Source organism: Ursus maritimus, unplaced genomic scaffold (genome assembly GCF_017311325.1).
Source record: "Ursus maritimus isolate PB19 unplaced genomic scaffold, ASM1731132v1 scaffold_27, whole genome shotgun sequence".
NCBI lineage: Eukaryota > Metazoa > Chordata > Mammalia > Carnivora > Ursidae > Ursus > Ursus maritimus.
Window position 1 is genome coordinate 36,814,302 of NW_024425230.1, and position 15,475 is coordinate 36,829,776.

Consider the following 15,475-nt stretch of genomic DNA (forward strand, 5'->3'; position numbering starts at 1 on the left):
CTCATGCCAGTCGTGAGAAAATACTGTGCTTTCTTTCCTCCACACTCCCTGCCTGCTTTAGCTCGCTCTCAGATCGGCCTGCCCATGCTTGCTTCCACCTTCGGCCCTCTTCTCTGAGCCCTGACTTTGGCCAAAGAGGCCGGTTGAGGGCCAAGCAACCCAGACAGGGCCTCAGAACATTGGGCAGATTCCAGAAGATCCGAAGTTGCTCAAGGGAAATGAAGAAACAGTATCAGGGGAGTGCAGGATGGAGTGTTCCAGGACTGCCGAAGTCTGGTTCCCCTGCTGGGGCATACTCTGGTAGCGGAGCCTAGATGTTTATTTTCAAAGCAGGAGCTGCGTCTTCCTTTATGCTCTGTGCTGTGCGAAGTACCATGTTGGTACCGGATAAATGTTAACTACAGCAGCCGTAATGATGATGACAGTACAGCGTGGTCACCCCACCTCCTGCATTCCAAAGGAGTTTAAGAGATTTAACTATTTCTCGTGATTGACGTCAGAGGACCCAGGATCCCGGCCCCCTGGTATTTGTCCTGTTCTCCCATCTATTTGGAAAGACTCTGGGGAGGTAGCGAGGAGCTCCCAGAGGCTAGTGCTTCTAGCAGGTTTGTCTTCAGAGCAGTCACTCCGAGAATGAGCCAAAGCAGCTCATGTGTCTTGCCTGCCAATTGGACCCCTCTGTCCCCAGAGACCCTCTACAAAAACAGTCATGATACCTTCATTTTAATTATTCTCTTTCTTGGTTCCACTTCAGGATGATGCCTTTAAATAAGTTACACCAGAGTTTCTTCCTTCTCATCTCGCTCCTAATTAAGGACGGTGGGGGGTATCCTTATTTTCTTATAATTTTAATTACACTGATCTCAGCTTAAAACAGGACCCATTTAAGTGCTGAGAAGATATGTATTTTCTGGTTCAGTGAGTTTTTTCCTCCATGCCTCTTAGAGGAGGGCATCGTTGAGACAGAACTCTCTGAGCACCAAATCTCGCTAAGCTGGCCTTGCCCTGGATGAAGGACAAGGCCCCCGGTGGGGACTCTAGCTGTTGCAGGGGGCCCTTGTGTCTTCAGGTGACTGGCGTTTTACCACAAGGAGCAGCAATCTTGATGAAAAGTCAGAGTTGGGATGTCAGCCCCAGGAAATGCTCCAGGGAACGCAGTGGTGGCAGGCTCTAAACAGGGGACTGATCTGCGGGCACTCTTCCCTGCCCTCCCCAGCACTCGGCCTGTTTCAGCTTAGAAGGGCAGTCATCGTGCCATTTCTCTTCCTCCTCCTCTTCCTTCTAGATCCCGGTCTAGCACGGCCTTGGAGCACTGCCGTTCTCTGCGCCCCAGAGTCCACATGATTCAGTGGTAAGAGATGACGAGCACTGCGAGACCAAGGCCAAGGTTCAAATCCCAGCCTGGCCGATACTGGTCATGTCGTCTTGGGCAAATGATTTCCCTGTTGAGCTCTGGGGTCCTGTGCCAGAAAAAGGGGGATCACGATATCTGCTTGGCAGGGTGGTTGGGAAGGATGCCTGTGACAATGAATGCTAAGGAAGAATGCCTCCTGGCACGAGCTAGGTGCCCTCGACACCTTTTCTTGTCCCTTTCCTTTGTCAGGTGGGTACGGGGGAGCACCTGGAAGGGTGGGCAGATATCTGAAGGGCTGCCTCATAAAGACAGGAATTCCTGACGACACACAAACACACCCACACACACAGAACGTCTCTCTTGTCCTCTCTGCCTGGCCCATCCTTTTCTCACGCCCTTCTTACCTGCCTCCTCCTTCATAAAGTTTACTCTGATTGCTTCCGTCTGCATCCATCCTGCCCAGCCCTTTTGTGCCTATTGCTTCAACCGCAGAGCTTAACGGTCCATGATAAACCATCAAGGTTTGTATGTTAAAACCTTCTCTCTAGTCCAAGTTCCTTGGAAAGGGACAAAGCATGACCCTTTTTCCTGAGGCTTTGCAGCATCCGGCACGTGCCGGGCATGCAGTAAATGTTTAATAATTGATTATTAAGCGAAGTGCCTTTATTGGTCCTTCCTGAGGGTGGAGACTGTATTTTATATGTTCTTCGTGTCTCCATAGCGGTTTAAGTGCGAAGCGGCCGGACGCTCAGGTACTCAATGGAACATTTGTCAGGTTAAAATTACCTTTTGTTTGAGGGATGGCTTTGAAGGATGCTTAGCCGTTGATAGGAGAAGCGCAGCCAGAGACAAAGGAGTAAACGCAAAACAGGCAGATGGTTCTAAAACGCCTGGGATTTGGGGAAGACATAGCTTCCTTTAGGGCAGTTTGTAGACCGTGCCCTGGGAGGGCAGAAAGAGCATCACAGAGGGAGTCTGGAGGCTTGGCTTCCGGTCTCAGCTGGGACAACTGATCTGCTATGGCCTCATAAGGCCAGGTCTGGAACCAGGTGGCCCTCTGGCTTTTGGTAAAAAAAGCAAGTTTCTTCTTGACTTAGGAGCCCTTTGGAAACTTGTCACCTCTCACTGACCCTATTGATAGCTCCCAATTTCTTCTGATAGTTTGATCTTGGCCCATAATCCTTAAATAGGCAAAACTTCCAAGGAGGCCAATTGGCATTGGATTGAAAGCCAATTGGGCCGCTGCAAGAATATGAAATTAGACCTCCAGGGAACGCAAGGCAGTTATTTTTCAATTATCCACAGGTCAGAGGTAGTCGTGGTGCTGCTCTTCTTGGAATGGTCACCTTGGAATGCAACCCTCTGTGTTCCCTAAGTGTGACCAGGACACTCAGCTGGACCCCTCTGCAGGCTGCTCTCTGTCTATCCCCTGGCCTGTCACGAGGCTCATTGTCCTTCTACCTGTGTGCACAGCACTGGCGTCATCCCCTTATGGGACCCTGCATGAAGGACCCCAGCAGCTGGTGGCCAACTTGTTCCCTGACCTTGGGAGCTCAGTTCTGTAAGCCTTTGTGCCTCCGGGTGTCCACTCAACACAGAGGGCGCTCCAGGAACTGTGAGATGTAGCCCAGGAGGCCACCACAGCCAACGATCATGAAGTGCAGCAAAAACCCAGCCCGAACTCTGACCCTGAGCTCGTTTCAGGACTGTTCTGGGGGCAGCGCGCTGGGCTAGCCCTAAATGCACAGAACCAGGGGACAGGGTAAGTTTCGCTTTGTTAGCGTTTCCCACAGCCTTGTTTCTGTTTCACCCAGCCGGATTTCTTTCTTTCTTTGGCACTCTTCCTGCCCTTCCAACGGTGAAGGGCAGGAATCCTTCCCAGCCAAGCTTGAGGAGCGGTCGGGGGCCGCAGTGGAGTCATCGTGGAAGGGGGCTCTCCCAGCGCACAGCCCACACGCTTCTATTAATTCACAAAGCGCTCTCCAAGAGGGAGCCAGACAAGCAGCATTATTATTATCATCAATCACCCCGCGCTGAAGAAACTGAGGCAGCTAAGGGAGAGAGGGCGGCTGAGCTGGCTCATTCACGGGAGGAGGAGAAGGAAGAGGAGGAGGAGGAGGCGGTGGGGAAGGTGCACGCAGCCTGGGCCGGGCTCCCTGCGCACACCCGCTCAGAGGGGAAGAGGTGAACGGATGCCCAGCCTGGGAGAGCCGCCTTGCAGACCGCGCACCCTGCCTCCCGCCGTTTTCTTTCCAGGCCCCTAAACCGAACACATTTTGATTCAGTTTGGATGTTCGGGATTAGCGGAAGGGAACGAGGTTTAAAAGAGGTCAGCTCCATTACTCAGCATTATTAATGATGTTGTCGACTGTTAAAATCTCAAAAAACTAGGAAACTAATAAATTTTACATATTGAAAAATCACAGATGGATCAGGCAAATGGATAAATTCTTAAAAGTATTTAATATCTGTTAAGAGGACAGAATGATAAATTCAATATTGAAAACCAATATCAGATTCACAATTACCAGCCATTTATCATAACCAACTGCACGGACAGCATCTTTTTGCAAGGAGCGTGGTGTGATTCATAAGCAGAGACCCGGAACAAGTCCATACGAAACGAGAAATAAATCTGCTTTACATATTGGAAACTTATTTTCACTTCCTATCTTTATTGCCAACAATAATGTTAGCTTTCAAGAACAAATTGTTACACATTAAACCCATGCATAATGAGCCCAATTGAGTAAAAAACTTCCCTAAAAAGAGCTTTAAATTATTCCAAATTGGGTTATTAGCTTTAACTCTAATTCCTCTGAGAGCGCCCACCAATCTTAGAGTAAGTTTCAGCACTTACCCAGACAGTTGGTTTCCCAGGCTGGGCCCCAAAGTTCTGGCTTTGTTCTTTCTTCTCCCTCCCCCCCAAGGTGTCACACGGTCAGGCCTAAGGCACCAACATGATAGTATTTAACGGAAGTGTGAATTAAACAAATTGTAAGAATGTTGCAATTTACATTTTTGATTGTAAGATGAATGGTTCTGCATACTTTGAAAATTCGAGTACCTACGAGTAAATGGAACGGTTTGAATTCAAATGGAGTGATTTGAATTCGGACCCTTGCTTGTCCTGGTCAGGACCCCAGCTTAGTCAAGGTTTTAATCCAAAGACATCCTAGGCTCAAGCGGCAGGGAGGGGCTTTGGCGGTGACATCTCTCATTTCTCTGACTGCCCAAGCTGACCCAGCTGACATTAGTTTAAAAAACACACAGGATGGGGGTGCCTGGGTGGCGCAGTCATTAAGTGTCTGCCTTCGGCTCAGGGCGTGATCCCGGCGTTATGGGATCGAGCCCCACATCAGGCTCCTCCGCTATGAGCCTGCTTCTTCCTCTCCCACTCCCCCTGCTTGTGTTCCCTCTCTCGCTGGCTGTATCTGTCAAATAAATAAATAAAATCTTTAAAAAAAAAAAAAAACACACAGGATGGATTTAATTTTTTTTTCCTGATCTCAAGAACGAGGGGCTCAAGGGGCGCCCGGCTGGCTCGGTCAGTGGGGCGTGCAACTCTTGATCTCAGGGTTTTGTAAGTTTGAGCCCCAAGCTGGGTGGTATAGAGTTTACTTAAAAGTAAAATCTTAAAAAAAAAAAAAAAAAGAATGAGTTGCTCAAATGTAGAAAATCTGGAATGTGTAAGAGGGCAAAAGCCTGGTCCCCTCGAGGAGGTCACCAATTACATTTTGACATGTGTCTTTTGCATTTTTTTTCTTTTTGTTTTGGTTGCGCGTTTTTATGTATGTACAATTTTCTAGCCCACGCAATCATAATTTTGATGCTTATGTAATACTCCATCATTTTATAATGAACCCTTTCCCTAATGCTGGCGCTTAGATTGCTTCACAACTTTTCTCTAGCATAAATAACATTGCAATAATCATCTTTGTGCGTTCATCTTTGGGTGAATTTCTGATTCTTTCTTTAAGATTTATTCCCAAGAAGTCTCATTCCTGGGTTAAAGAGAGTGAATATTTTAAAACTTTTGCTACATACTAAGGCTGAAAAGAGAATTCCGTGGAAACCCCTCATTCACGAGTTTATTAATTGCTTGCACAAGCTGCTGCCACAGCCCAGAGGTTAACAGCGTGGGCTTTGGAGTGAGATCCGTCTGCCGTCAAGTTCCAGGTCTGCTACCGACCAGCTGGGAGACTTAACTGCTTGGATCCTCCGTGGCCACATCTGTAAAATGGGCATCACCGCACCTGCAGCTCGGGGTTGTTGTGAAGATAAAATGAGACAGCGCCTATCAGGTGCTTAGCACAGCCCTCTCGACATGCGGTAAACACTCCATACGAGGCCAAGAGTATTGGTCCTTATGCATTTTTTGCGGCAGAATATTAGAACGTATGTCCTTATATCGTATAAATTATACATAAAGACATCATATAACTTTAAAACCTTTAAGCTTTGATAACGTTCTCCATTACCTCCAGAATAACATTCTAGCTTATCAGCCAATACCTTCGCCATCGGAGCCCAGCTCAGTTTTCCGACCTTCTCTCCATTCCGTTTGCTCCAACTGCTGTGATGTGTATGCTTCTTGAGTGTTGCCGTGACCCTCCTGTCACGGTGCCCACGTCCCTTCTCTTTCTAACCTGTCCTTTCCCTTCCTCTTCTTTTTTTAAAGGTTTATTTATTTGAGAGAGAGAGCAAGCACGGGCACGTGCACACAAGAGGGGGGAGGGGCAGAGGGAGAGAATCTCAAGCCGACTTCCCCCTTGAGCCCCGGGATCAATCCCAGGACCCTGAGGTCATGACCTGAGCTGAAATCAAGAGTCAGCCGCTTAACCAACTGAGCCACCCAGGCGCCCCACGTCCTTTCCTCTCCTTTCACTGTTTGCCAAACTGTACTCGTGGATTCAGGTGTGGCTCAGGCACCAGCACTCGGGTCAAGCCTTCCTGCTACCACCGCCGGCAGCAGGAATGTGCTTGTCCTTTGTGCTCCCATGGCGTCTTGTGTATACCTGGGTGGCGGCATTTCCAGTCTCACGTGTTACAGTAGGTAAGGTGTGTCTCCGTCCCTCCCACCAAGCTGGGAGCTCCTTAAACGTTAAGGTCATGTTGTATTCATCTTGGTTCTCCTTCATGCCTGCTACAGTGCCTGGCACCACAGAAAGGCTCAATAAATTTTGTTCAATGTAACGTAGGTAGGTGGGTAGGATCAAAGAAATCCATAAATGACATTTAAGGGCAAATTGAATTTCAACTGAATTGCAAGCCGATTGGGCTTTAATTTTTTATTTATCATGGGATTTAGATCGTACTCTGTGCAACTGTGAAATGTGTTCTAAGCCTTGGGATACTTAACACTATTTGCAAAGTATTTCCAGGCAAATTATGGCGATTTAAAAATGTGCAAGGAATTTCAGAGGACCCTGTATAAACATATATTAACATATGTCTTGGGAAATTATAGCATCTCTCCGTTATATAGGTGGGGATACTGAAGCTTGGAAAAGAGAGACTGTGGAGTTATTGAGACCCTGAATTTCTTGCCGTACTTTTTTTTTTTTTTTAAAGATTTTATTTATTTATTTGACAGAGATAGAGACAGCCAGCGAGAGAGGGAACACAAGCAGGGGGAGTGGGAGAGGAAGAAGCAGGCTCACAGCGGAGGAGCCTGATGTGGGGCTCGATCCCAGAACGCCGGGATCACGCCCTGAGCTGAAGGCAGACGCTTAACCGCTGTGCCACCCAGGCGCCCCTTCTTGCCGTACTTAAATCATACTATGGTTAAAGCTGAAGTTTGAAGAAGTTTTCATATTGACTCTATACACCACTTAACTAGCCTCGTAAAGTATCTGGGTCATGTCTCACTGACGAGTATTAGCATTATCATTATTTTTGTCCGTGTGGCCGGGTGCCGGTGCCCCAGTACCTAGAACAGTGCTTGGCACATCACAGGCACTCAATCAATATTTGCCAAACGACCAACTGCATCAGCCATCACATTTGGTGTGACCCAATCTGCATCCGCTTGGGGTTGTTTAGTTCAACTCGACAAATGATTATAGAGTGGTTTCTGTGTTCTGGATACCTTGCCAAGGAGGTGAGGTATGAAGATGAATAGCGTGTGGTTCCTGTCTTCACAATCTCAACGTCCAGTGTGGGGAGCAGATGCGCAACATGAATGCAGCACCCTGTGGTTAGTGGTCAGAGAGGCCTGGGGACAGGGTTTCAGGAAACCCGGAGGACGGGTATTTAGTGCAGCCCAGGGGCCTCAAGGAAAATTTGCTACGGGACAATATGCCTGAGCTGTCTCACTGGATGAGTAAGAGTTAGGTTGAAGAGAGGTGGAAGGGCATTCCAAACAGAGGACATGTCACTAGCAAAGACAAAGAGATGACCTGTCATTCGCTTATTCATCTAAGAAACATTCCTGATGGCCTACGATGTTCCAGATGTTGTCCTCGGTGTTAGATGCATGGCAGCAGACCCACCAAAGTCCCTTTCGTCATGTAGCTTGTTGTCCAGTAGACACAGGGCCCGCAAGCTTTCCGCATTGCTGGAGGACCAAGAGCAGAGCGGGGAGTGTGGGCAGAGGAAGCTGAAGGGCAGGGTGGCCATAGCCTACCTTCTTCCACAAGGCGTTTGAAGCATTTATAAAAAAGCCAAGGATTTGCCAAATCAAGCTACCACTGGGCAGGAGTCCCAGAGCCCCTCCTGAGGTGGCGATCCCTCTGCTCCCCCCGAAGTCTCTTGGTCACTAGAGGGAACTGCTAACAGTGCTGGAGAAAAGAGGCTGCCCCCGGGCCCTGTGCACTGGAGCAATCCCCTTGGGTTGACTTCGTAATTTGGGTGGTGACTCAAGGCAGTGAGAGCCTAGCACCTGGTAAGAGCTTTATAAAAATGCTGGTTGAATGAAAACACGAGGAGGATGACTTTATCTGTAAAGCAAAGGAATAACCGATCCCTTTGAGTCTTGATTTGAGTCTACGAATGAGGAGCTTTACGAGCTTCCTGGAAAGCAAGATGGCTCCTACCGCAACACCTCGCTCCACTCCAGCCAAACCAAAACCCCATGTGCCTTTATGTCCAAGTCCAACCCTCCATCCATCCAACATGAGGCCAGGCACTGTCTGAAACCTTGGAGATATTGAAATGCCTCTGTGGAATTCACTGTCCAACGGGGGCAGGTAGGCGTGTGAGCAGATAACCATGTGACATTGAGAAGAGTACTAATCGAGGTGGGTAAACAGATAGGGTAGAGGGGCCAAGAAAGGCCTTGTCAATGAGCAGAGTTTTAAAGGAAAAGAATGGAGTTTGCCAAGCTTGAAAAGGATGGGAAGGGTGTTCAGGTTCTGAGAACAGCAGAAATAAAGTTGGGGGCAGGGGGAGGGCAGAACGCTCTGTCGAATTCAGGACGTTCAGATAAACTGGCGTGGCTATCAGGTAGGATGTAAGACGTTGGCCAGTTGTTGAAGGTGAGGAGAGGGGGAGCTGTTAAGAGGTATACTTTCCCCGATTATCTGCTGCAAATACAATGAAAATAGTATCCAAGAAGCATGATTACAGATTTGAGTCAGAGGCTTACTCACCACCTAATGGTTTTATTATCATTACTATTCTTTGGACAGCGTTCATTTACATGTGCTCTGGACCCCAAATCAAAGCAAATCAGAATATGACAAAGGTGTGTCGGTGAGATGAGGCATTTGAGGGAGGATGCATTTTCTCTCTTTTGTGAGTGAGCAGTTTACATCCCGCCGGGCTGCAGACAGCTGTGGCGTAAGGACCATCTCCAGTGATTTCACTCTGGCCCCTAACAAGCCACATTCTATAATCACCTCTTACCTGGACAGCACCATTAATATAACGGTAACTTACATAAAATCTGCATATGTGGATATGCTAAGTTCATTCATTACCTTTCAGAATCTCAAATCCTCCAAGGACTTTCAGGAACCTCCACGAAGCCTCTGAAAGCCGCGTCTGGCCTCTGATTCTCTCGTTTCTGTAAAAAAAGATTCAGAAATTCATGTTGCTCGTCTGCAGTCCTCTGAGTTCCTTCTCTTGACAAATTGGTCTTGGACAATGTATACCCCATAGATGGCTTCCAGATCATCTTGTGCCTGTGGGAGGACTAAGGGCTTAAGACCCGATACATTTCACAGCATCACATTTGGTCCCTTTTCCTGGTAAACACGGAGGAAAGAGAACAAGAGACCCGATCCAAGTTTGCCTGGATGCAAGAAAATTCAGAGTCTCAATGCCACGTTTCCTGGGACCGTGTAAGAATCGGTTATAATAGAAGAGCATCGAAACAAATAATAGTGTAATAATGTCATGACAATAACCTATAATTGAAATAAATCCATGAAAATGTACAATGGAGACATTTCCAGCTCTGGTTTCTGGGAATTCAAATTCCATTCAATTCCCAGTTCGAGGCGATTGGCCCTTCTGACGGTTATATGTAAATAGATCTCTACCAATCTCATCAAATATTCCATCCATATTCAAAGTTATTAAATATTGAACACAATCTAATAAATACGACCAAGTTAATCAAGACTTTGGTGGCTGCGGGTTCATAAAAAGCTTGTGAAGAAAGATTTCATTTGGGTTTTATTCGGATCCCCCACCTCCCTCCCCTGTTTTGGAGGGAGGGCAGGAATTGTGTTACATGCGTGTGCAGGCGTTTTGAGTTGTGTCGACGGGGACGGAGGTGCGCTGGGTTGTTGCCTCTTGGTGACCTGTGTGCGGGGCAGGATTGCCGAGTGTGTCGGAGGATGTGTCCGGCGTACTGTCAGTGTGTGTTATGTGAGCACGGGTAACGCTGGCGGGTTCCCTTGGATGCTGGCTCGTTGTGGTTTCTTCTCTGCACCTCGTCAATGGCTTGGACACAGGGATCCCCACGGTCCCTGTAATTCTTTGGAGGGTATCCAAAATTTGCTTTTTCTCAGGGTTGTGTAAGTGAAACTTGGCACCTGAGAGTAAGTGCCTCCTTGGGTTTTGGCTCAAGGCTCCTTGCTCGCCTTACCCTAGTGCCAGCCCTAAAGTGCAAGACTCCGCTGTGTGGACGGAAGAGCTTTGAGCAGGCTTCAATTCCAATGTGGGTTCTGTCACTTTGTCTTGGACCCTCAGTTTCCCCTTCTGTGAAAGGGGGATGATACTGCCTGCTGTAGACTATTGCTGGGAGAGTTAAATGAGTCCCTACGTATACCTTAGTAATAAACTGTAGGCATGGGGACACCGGGGTGGCTCAGTCGGTTGAGCGTCTGCCTTCAGTTCAGGTCATGATCCCGGGGTTCTGGGATCGAGTCCCGCATCAGGCTCCCTGCTCTGTTCCTCCCTGGGGCTTTAAGCCAGGGCTCTGCAGAAAGTGAGAAGGGAAAAGGTGATCCCTCAGCAAGGAGAAGAGGGAGAGGGAAGGAGAACGTCTGAGTGGAGGGAGGTTGGGGAGCATCGCGGCCGGGGTCCTGGACATTCGTCATTTGTCCTAGCCTTCTGGTAATTTATTTCTAAAAATGAGAAGGCCCTCCCACCTTGGTCACCAGGGTTTTGGCCTCCTCACCTTCCATCCCCATCCAGGCTGAAGTGTTTAGAGGTGGAAGTGAGCTGGGTGTCACATGCCATTTCACGGGAGAAGAGACACTTGGGAGCCCTCTAGAAAGAAGGATAGGAGAAGCCAAGGGGGAAGGGAGTGGGTGGGAGCAAAGGCGATGAAGTCCATTCTGCTTGGGCTCTCTTTATTTTCTGTGTGACCTTGAGGCAGGTGAGTCTTCTCTCTGAGCCTTGGTTTCCTCCTCCGTGAGATGCGGATGATAGCAGTGTTTATGTCCTCATCATTCCCATTTTGCAGATGAGTTGGGTCATTCACTCGCCATCACACAGCTCATAAATGATGGAGTCAGGACTTGAACTCAGGCATCTGTTTTGGGGGCCTCTGCTCTCAATCACCTCACTCCACTCTGTGCTCTGCTGTCTTCTTGCCCTAATTAGAGTGCAAGCTTTTTGAGAGCAGGGCTGATAGGTCAGAATAGTGGACTTTTGTCTCAGATTAGGCGTTTCGAGGAGTAGCCTGGTCTTAGATGTTATCATGATTTGCAAGATAAACTTGCAGCTGGGTCGAACGTGTCCACAGCAGTGCGGTGTGCAAAGCGGTGCTCCCATAAGCAGGCGCTCAGGGACTGGCAAATGAACGATGGATCATGGGCTCCAACGTGACCCCGAGCCGACCCTCAGAGATGTTTGCTAAAAGTGTTCCTGGCTGTGTTGGGACCTGTGTCCTTGGAGGCCTGCCATCTGGGTGGAGAAGGTGCAGCTTTATAGATCCGTGTGGCTTTTTAGAGGATGGCAGAAAACCAGGCAATCCCCAGCCCAGCACAGAGGGGGCCAGCACCCCCCAGCTGCGCAATTCACGCCTGACAGTGTCACAGTGAGGGAGTGGGCGCCAGAGAGGCGGGGCGGGATGGGGGGGGCGGGTTGCTTCCTGTGCATTTGCTCCTTGAGATGGGGGGAAGGGTTATCCGGGAAGACCTGCCCACCTCCCTGTACCAAGCAGAACTTGGCTTCGAGAATTACAAATGGCTGTCTACCACCTAGAGGTGAAGCTGAGAGGCATGGTGGGAAGTGGAACGTATGCTCCAAAAGGCAATACGAAGATGAAGAAAAACTACGCGAATGCCTCCCTTGTATCCTATCATTGCTAGCAGTTGTCCAGCGCTCCTACGGGCGGTATTTGGGTTAATCTCAAAGTGCCCACAGTACTCTTATCATTCCCATCTTACTCACAGGGTAACTGAGGTTAGGGAAGCGAAGTGGCTGTCCAGTGTCCCAGTTACTAAGTGCTGGAGCAGAAGTACAAACCCAGCAAGTCCGGCCCCGTTCTCTTAGCCTTTGGCATCTCTGATACCCACAAACCGCAGCACCTCGGAGCTGGAGAAAGCCTTGCAGAGTATCTCTTTCAGCCCCTTCATAGGCGGGTGGGGAAACTGAAGGTCAGAGAGACCATAGCGATGGATGAAGGTGACATAGCTGGTTAGTGACAGCCCTAAAATTTGACCAGGAGTAGGGGGAAGCAGGAAGGCTCCCCGGATGCCGAATCTAAGGAGGGGCTCCCTCCCAGATGCTGACTCTGCACATGCATGACACCGAGAGTGAGCGCCTCTTTAAACGTGCCCCAGGTGCCTCACTTGCTTACCCGAATCCCAGCCCTGACCAGATGCTTCTTCTGGTTTTGTTTTGTTTTGTTTAAAGATTTTGTTTATTTATTTGACACAGAGAGACAGCCAGAGAGAGAGAGGGAACACAAGCAGGGGAATAGGAGAGGAAGAAGCAGGCTCCCAGCGGAGGAGCCTGATGTGGGGCTCGATCCCAGAACGCTGGGATCACACCCTGAGCCGAAGGCAGACGCTTAAGGACTGAGCCACCCAGGCGCCCCTTCTTCTGGTTTTGTGGTGTGAACAACAGAGGCCCCAGCATGGGTTTATTTATTGGATTTGATGTCCCAAGGCAGGGGACTTGATGGGGTATTTGTGTGGGTTTTTGCCCATATCCCAAGGCAGGTTTCTACCCAGGGCTGGATGGAGGGTCTGCTTCTGGTTGGTACCATGGAAGGAACAGGATTAAAAGGGGCAAACTCTGGCCCTAGCAATTAGAGGTGAAACTAGGAGAATGATGATCCTGTCTTGGTGAGGCAGGGCTGCAGAATGGGGTCAGTGGGGAGCAGGACCCTGCCGCTCTCCTCTGGATCCCACTGGGCTGAAATGTAGAAATGCCAAGAACAACTTCTTGCCCCAATCAGACCCAGAATGAAGATGATTATCAGCGGTTGACCTTTGAGGGCTAGGTGCCCAGACACAATTACAGACACATTTCTCCAAGCTTCAGACAGCCTGTTCGCTTTATTTGTAAGAAATTCCTGGGAGAGGGGTGTATATAGTGCCTTTCCCCCAGTCTGAGCCTTCCTGCTCTTCTTCTAGTTCGAGGAGAAAAGGAGACACATCACACAAGCAAAGCACCCATTGCTGCTTTATCCCTAATAAGCAGAAGTATGTTGTTAAGTCCCCCATTACTCAGAGAGGAGTGGGGCTGGGGAGAAGGGGTTCCACTCTCTCCATCTGGGCCAAGTCTTCCGTGGGGTCTCAGCACCTAAGAGTGCTGTGGGGCTAGCCAGGTGGCCCAAGGTGGGAGACGGCTTTCTTCTAGTGGCCCTGGGGGCTTGGGGCTTGGGATAGGCAGAGAGGCTGGGAGGACCATCTTCTGGCACCCTCCCATTTACCTCGAAGGCAGAGATGCAGCGGTGGTCTAGGCCCCGCATCTGGAGCAGACCTCAGCGAGGTAAGTCCTTGCTCTCTTCTCTCTGGGCCTCAGTTTCCTCCTCTTACCAGGCTTGGCTTAACCCAGCTTGCTTAGGGTTTGACATTCTGCGGTTGTGCTTTCTCACTTTATGCCCCGTCGCCCAGAAATTTCTCAAGCCCCTTTCTGGAGTTCCAGTCCCCAGCCCTGGCCGGGCCCTCTCTATCCGTAGCCTGGTACCAGCAGGCCTGGGGGCTCCCCCGGCCTCCCTCGACACCCCCAGGGAGATCTCCTATCCCGAGGCAGTCCGCAGACCGTTCTGACCCACCCGGAGAGAGGAGGAAGAAGAGAGGATAAACGACAGGAGACACGGGAAAAGGTTAAAAGAAGAGAAAAAAGCGAAGAGACACAGAGAAGGTATAGAGAGACGAAAGAGGGATGGGAGAGAACCCCAGCAGAAGGGCGAAAAGGCGGAGTGGAGGGTAGGGTGGTGAGAAGGGATGCTGGAAAATCCAGAATCAGAGAAAACAGAACCTAAAGGAAAGCTGGAGGGTGACTGAAAGATAGGAAAAAGCAAGTGAGAGAGGAAAGGAGAGCAGGGTCTGAAAGGACCGAAGGGGGAGAGGGAGGGGAAGGGGGGGCAGGGAGGGAGCCACGAGCAGGGAGGAGGGAGCCACGAGCAGGGAGGAGGGAGCTGGGAGGGAAGAGGAGGGAGGGACCGAGGGACGCGGGGGGTGGGGGCTGGCTCGGCAGCAGCAGCCGCGGCTCCAGCCGCTCGCTGGCTCGCTCACTCGCTCGCTCGCTCGCGGAGCGCGGAGCCCGCCGCCCTCCGCCCGGCTTTGGGCTGCCCGCAGCTCCGGCTCCCGGCCCGGCGCTCTGGCGCGGCTCGCGCTCGGGAGGACAGGACCGCGCGACTGGCCGGCCCAGCCCGGGGCGGCCGCCGAAGCAGGTAGGTGGCGTAGCGGGGACTGCGAGGACGCGGAGCCTGGACGCGCGGGGGCCACAGGGAGACGGCGGTGGGGGGCTGCGGTCCCGGGGAGGGGGCTTTGCCTACCCCGCGACTAACTTTCCACCGGTTCCGCGGATCTCCGCTGTCCTGCTCGGTGAGGGCTCCGGGAGCCGAGTTTGGCGCGGGGAGGAGGAGAATGCCGGGGCGTGGGATAACGCCGGGGGGTCCCGGCAGGACGCGGGGCTCCCGGCGTGGGCAGGCGCGGGCCCTCGGGCCGCAGTCGGGACGCAGCGCCCGCGGCGGGGAAGACCCGAGCGCAGCGGCGCTGCGGTCCGGGGAGGGCGCCCGCTCGCCCGCCGGAGTCTGGGGACTCCCACCCCCGACCCGCCCCGAGCCGCCCGGGGCGCGCCGACTGCGCGCAGAGCCTCGGGCGCCCTTCCTGCCGGGGTCGCGGCGCGGAGCCCGAGGGGCGCGGCCAGGTTCCCCGCCGGGGCCAGCGGAGCGCCTCTCCGCCTCTCTGCCAAGCCCCGGCCCGAGCCTTGCGCGCTTTTGCTTTTTGGAGGCGCGAAACGGAACGTCTGCTCCTTTCATTCTTTCTCACCCGGTCGCCCCGATTCTCTTCGGGGAAGTCCGGGACGCGAACAGCTCTGTGGGTCGACTTCCCGGACATCCCTCCCGCCCTCCGCGGCGACCCCGGCTCCCGAAGTTGAAAGAGAAGCGAGACACTCCCAGTGCGCGCCTGGAGCGCGGTCCCGAAGTTCCCAACTTCTCGCCCAGCCTCGGGCGGTAGTGTTGGAGGTGGGGAAATGGTGGTGGTTGTGGCCCCTTGGAGCTACAGAGCGCAGCCGCCTTCCTCCTGGACTTGGTTTATTCTT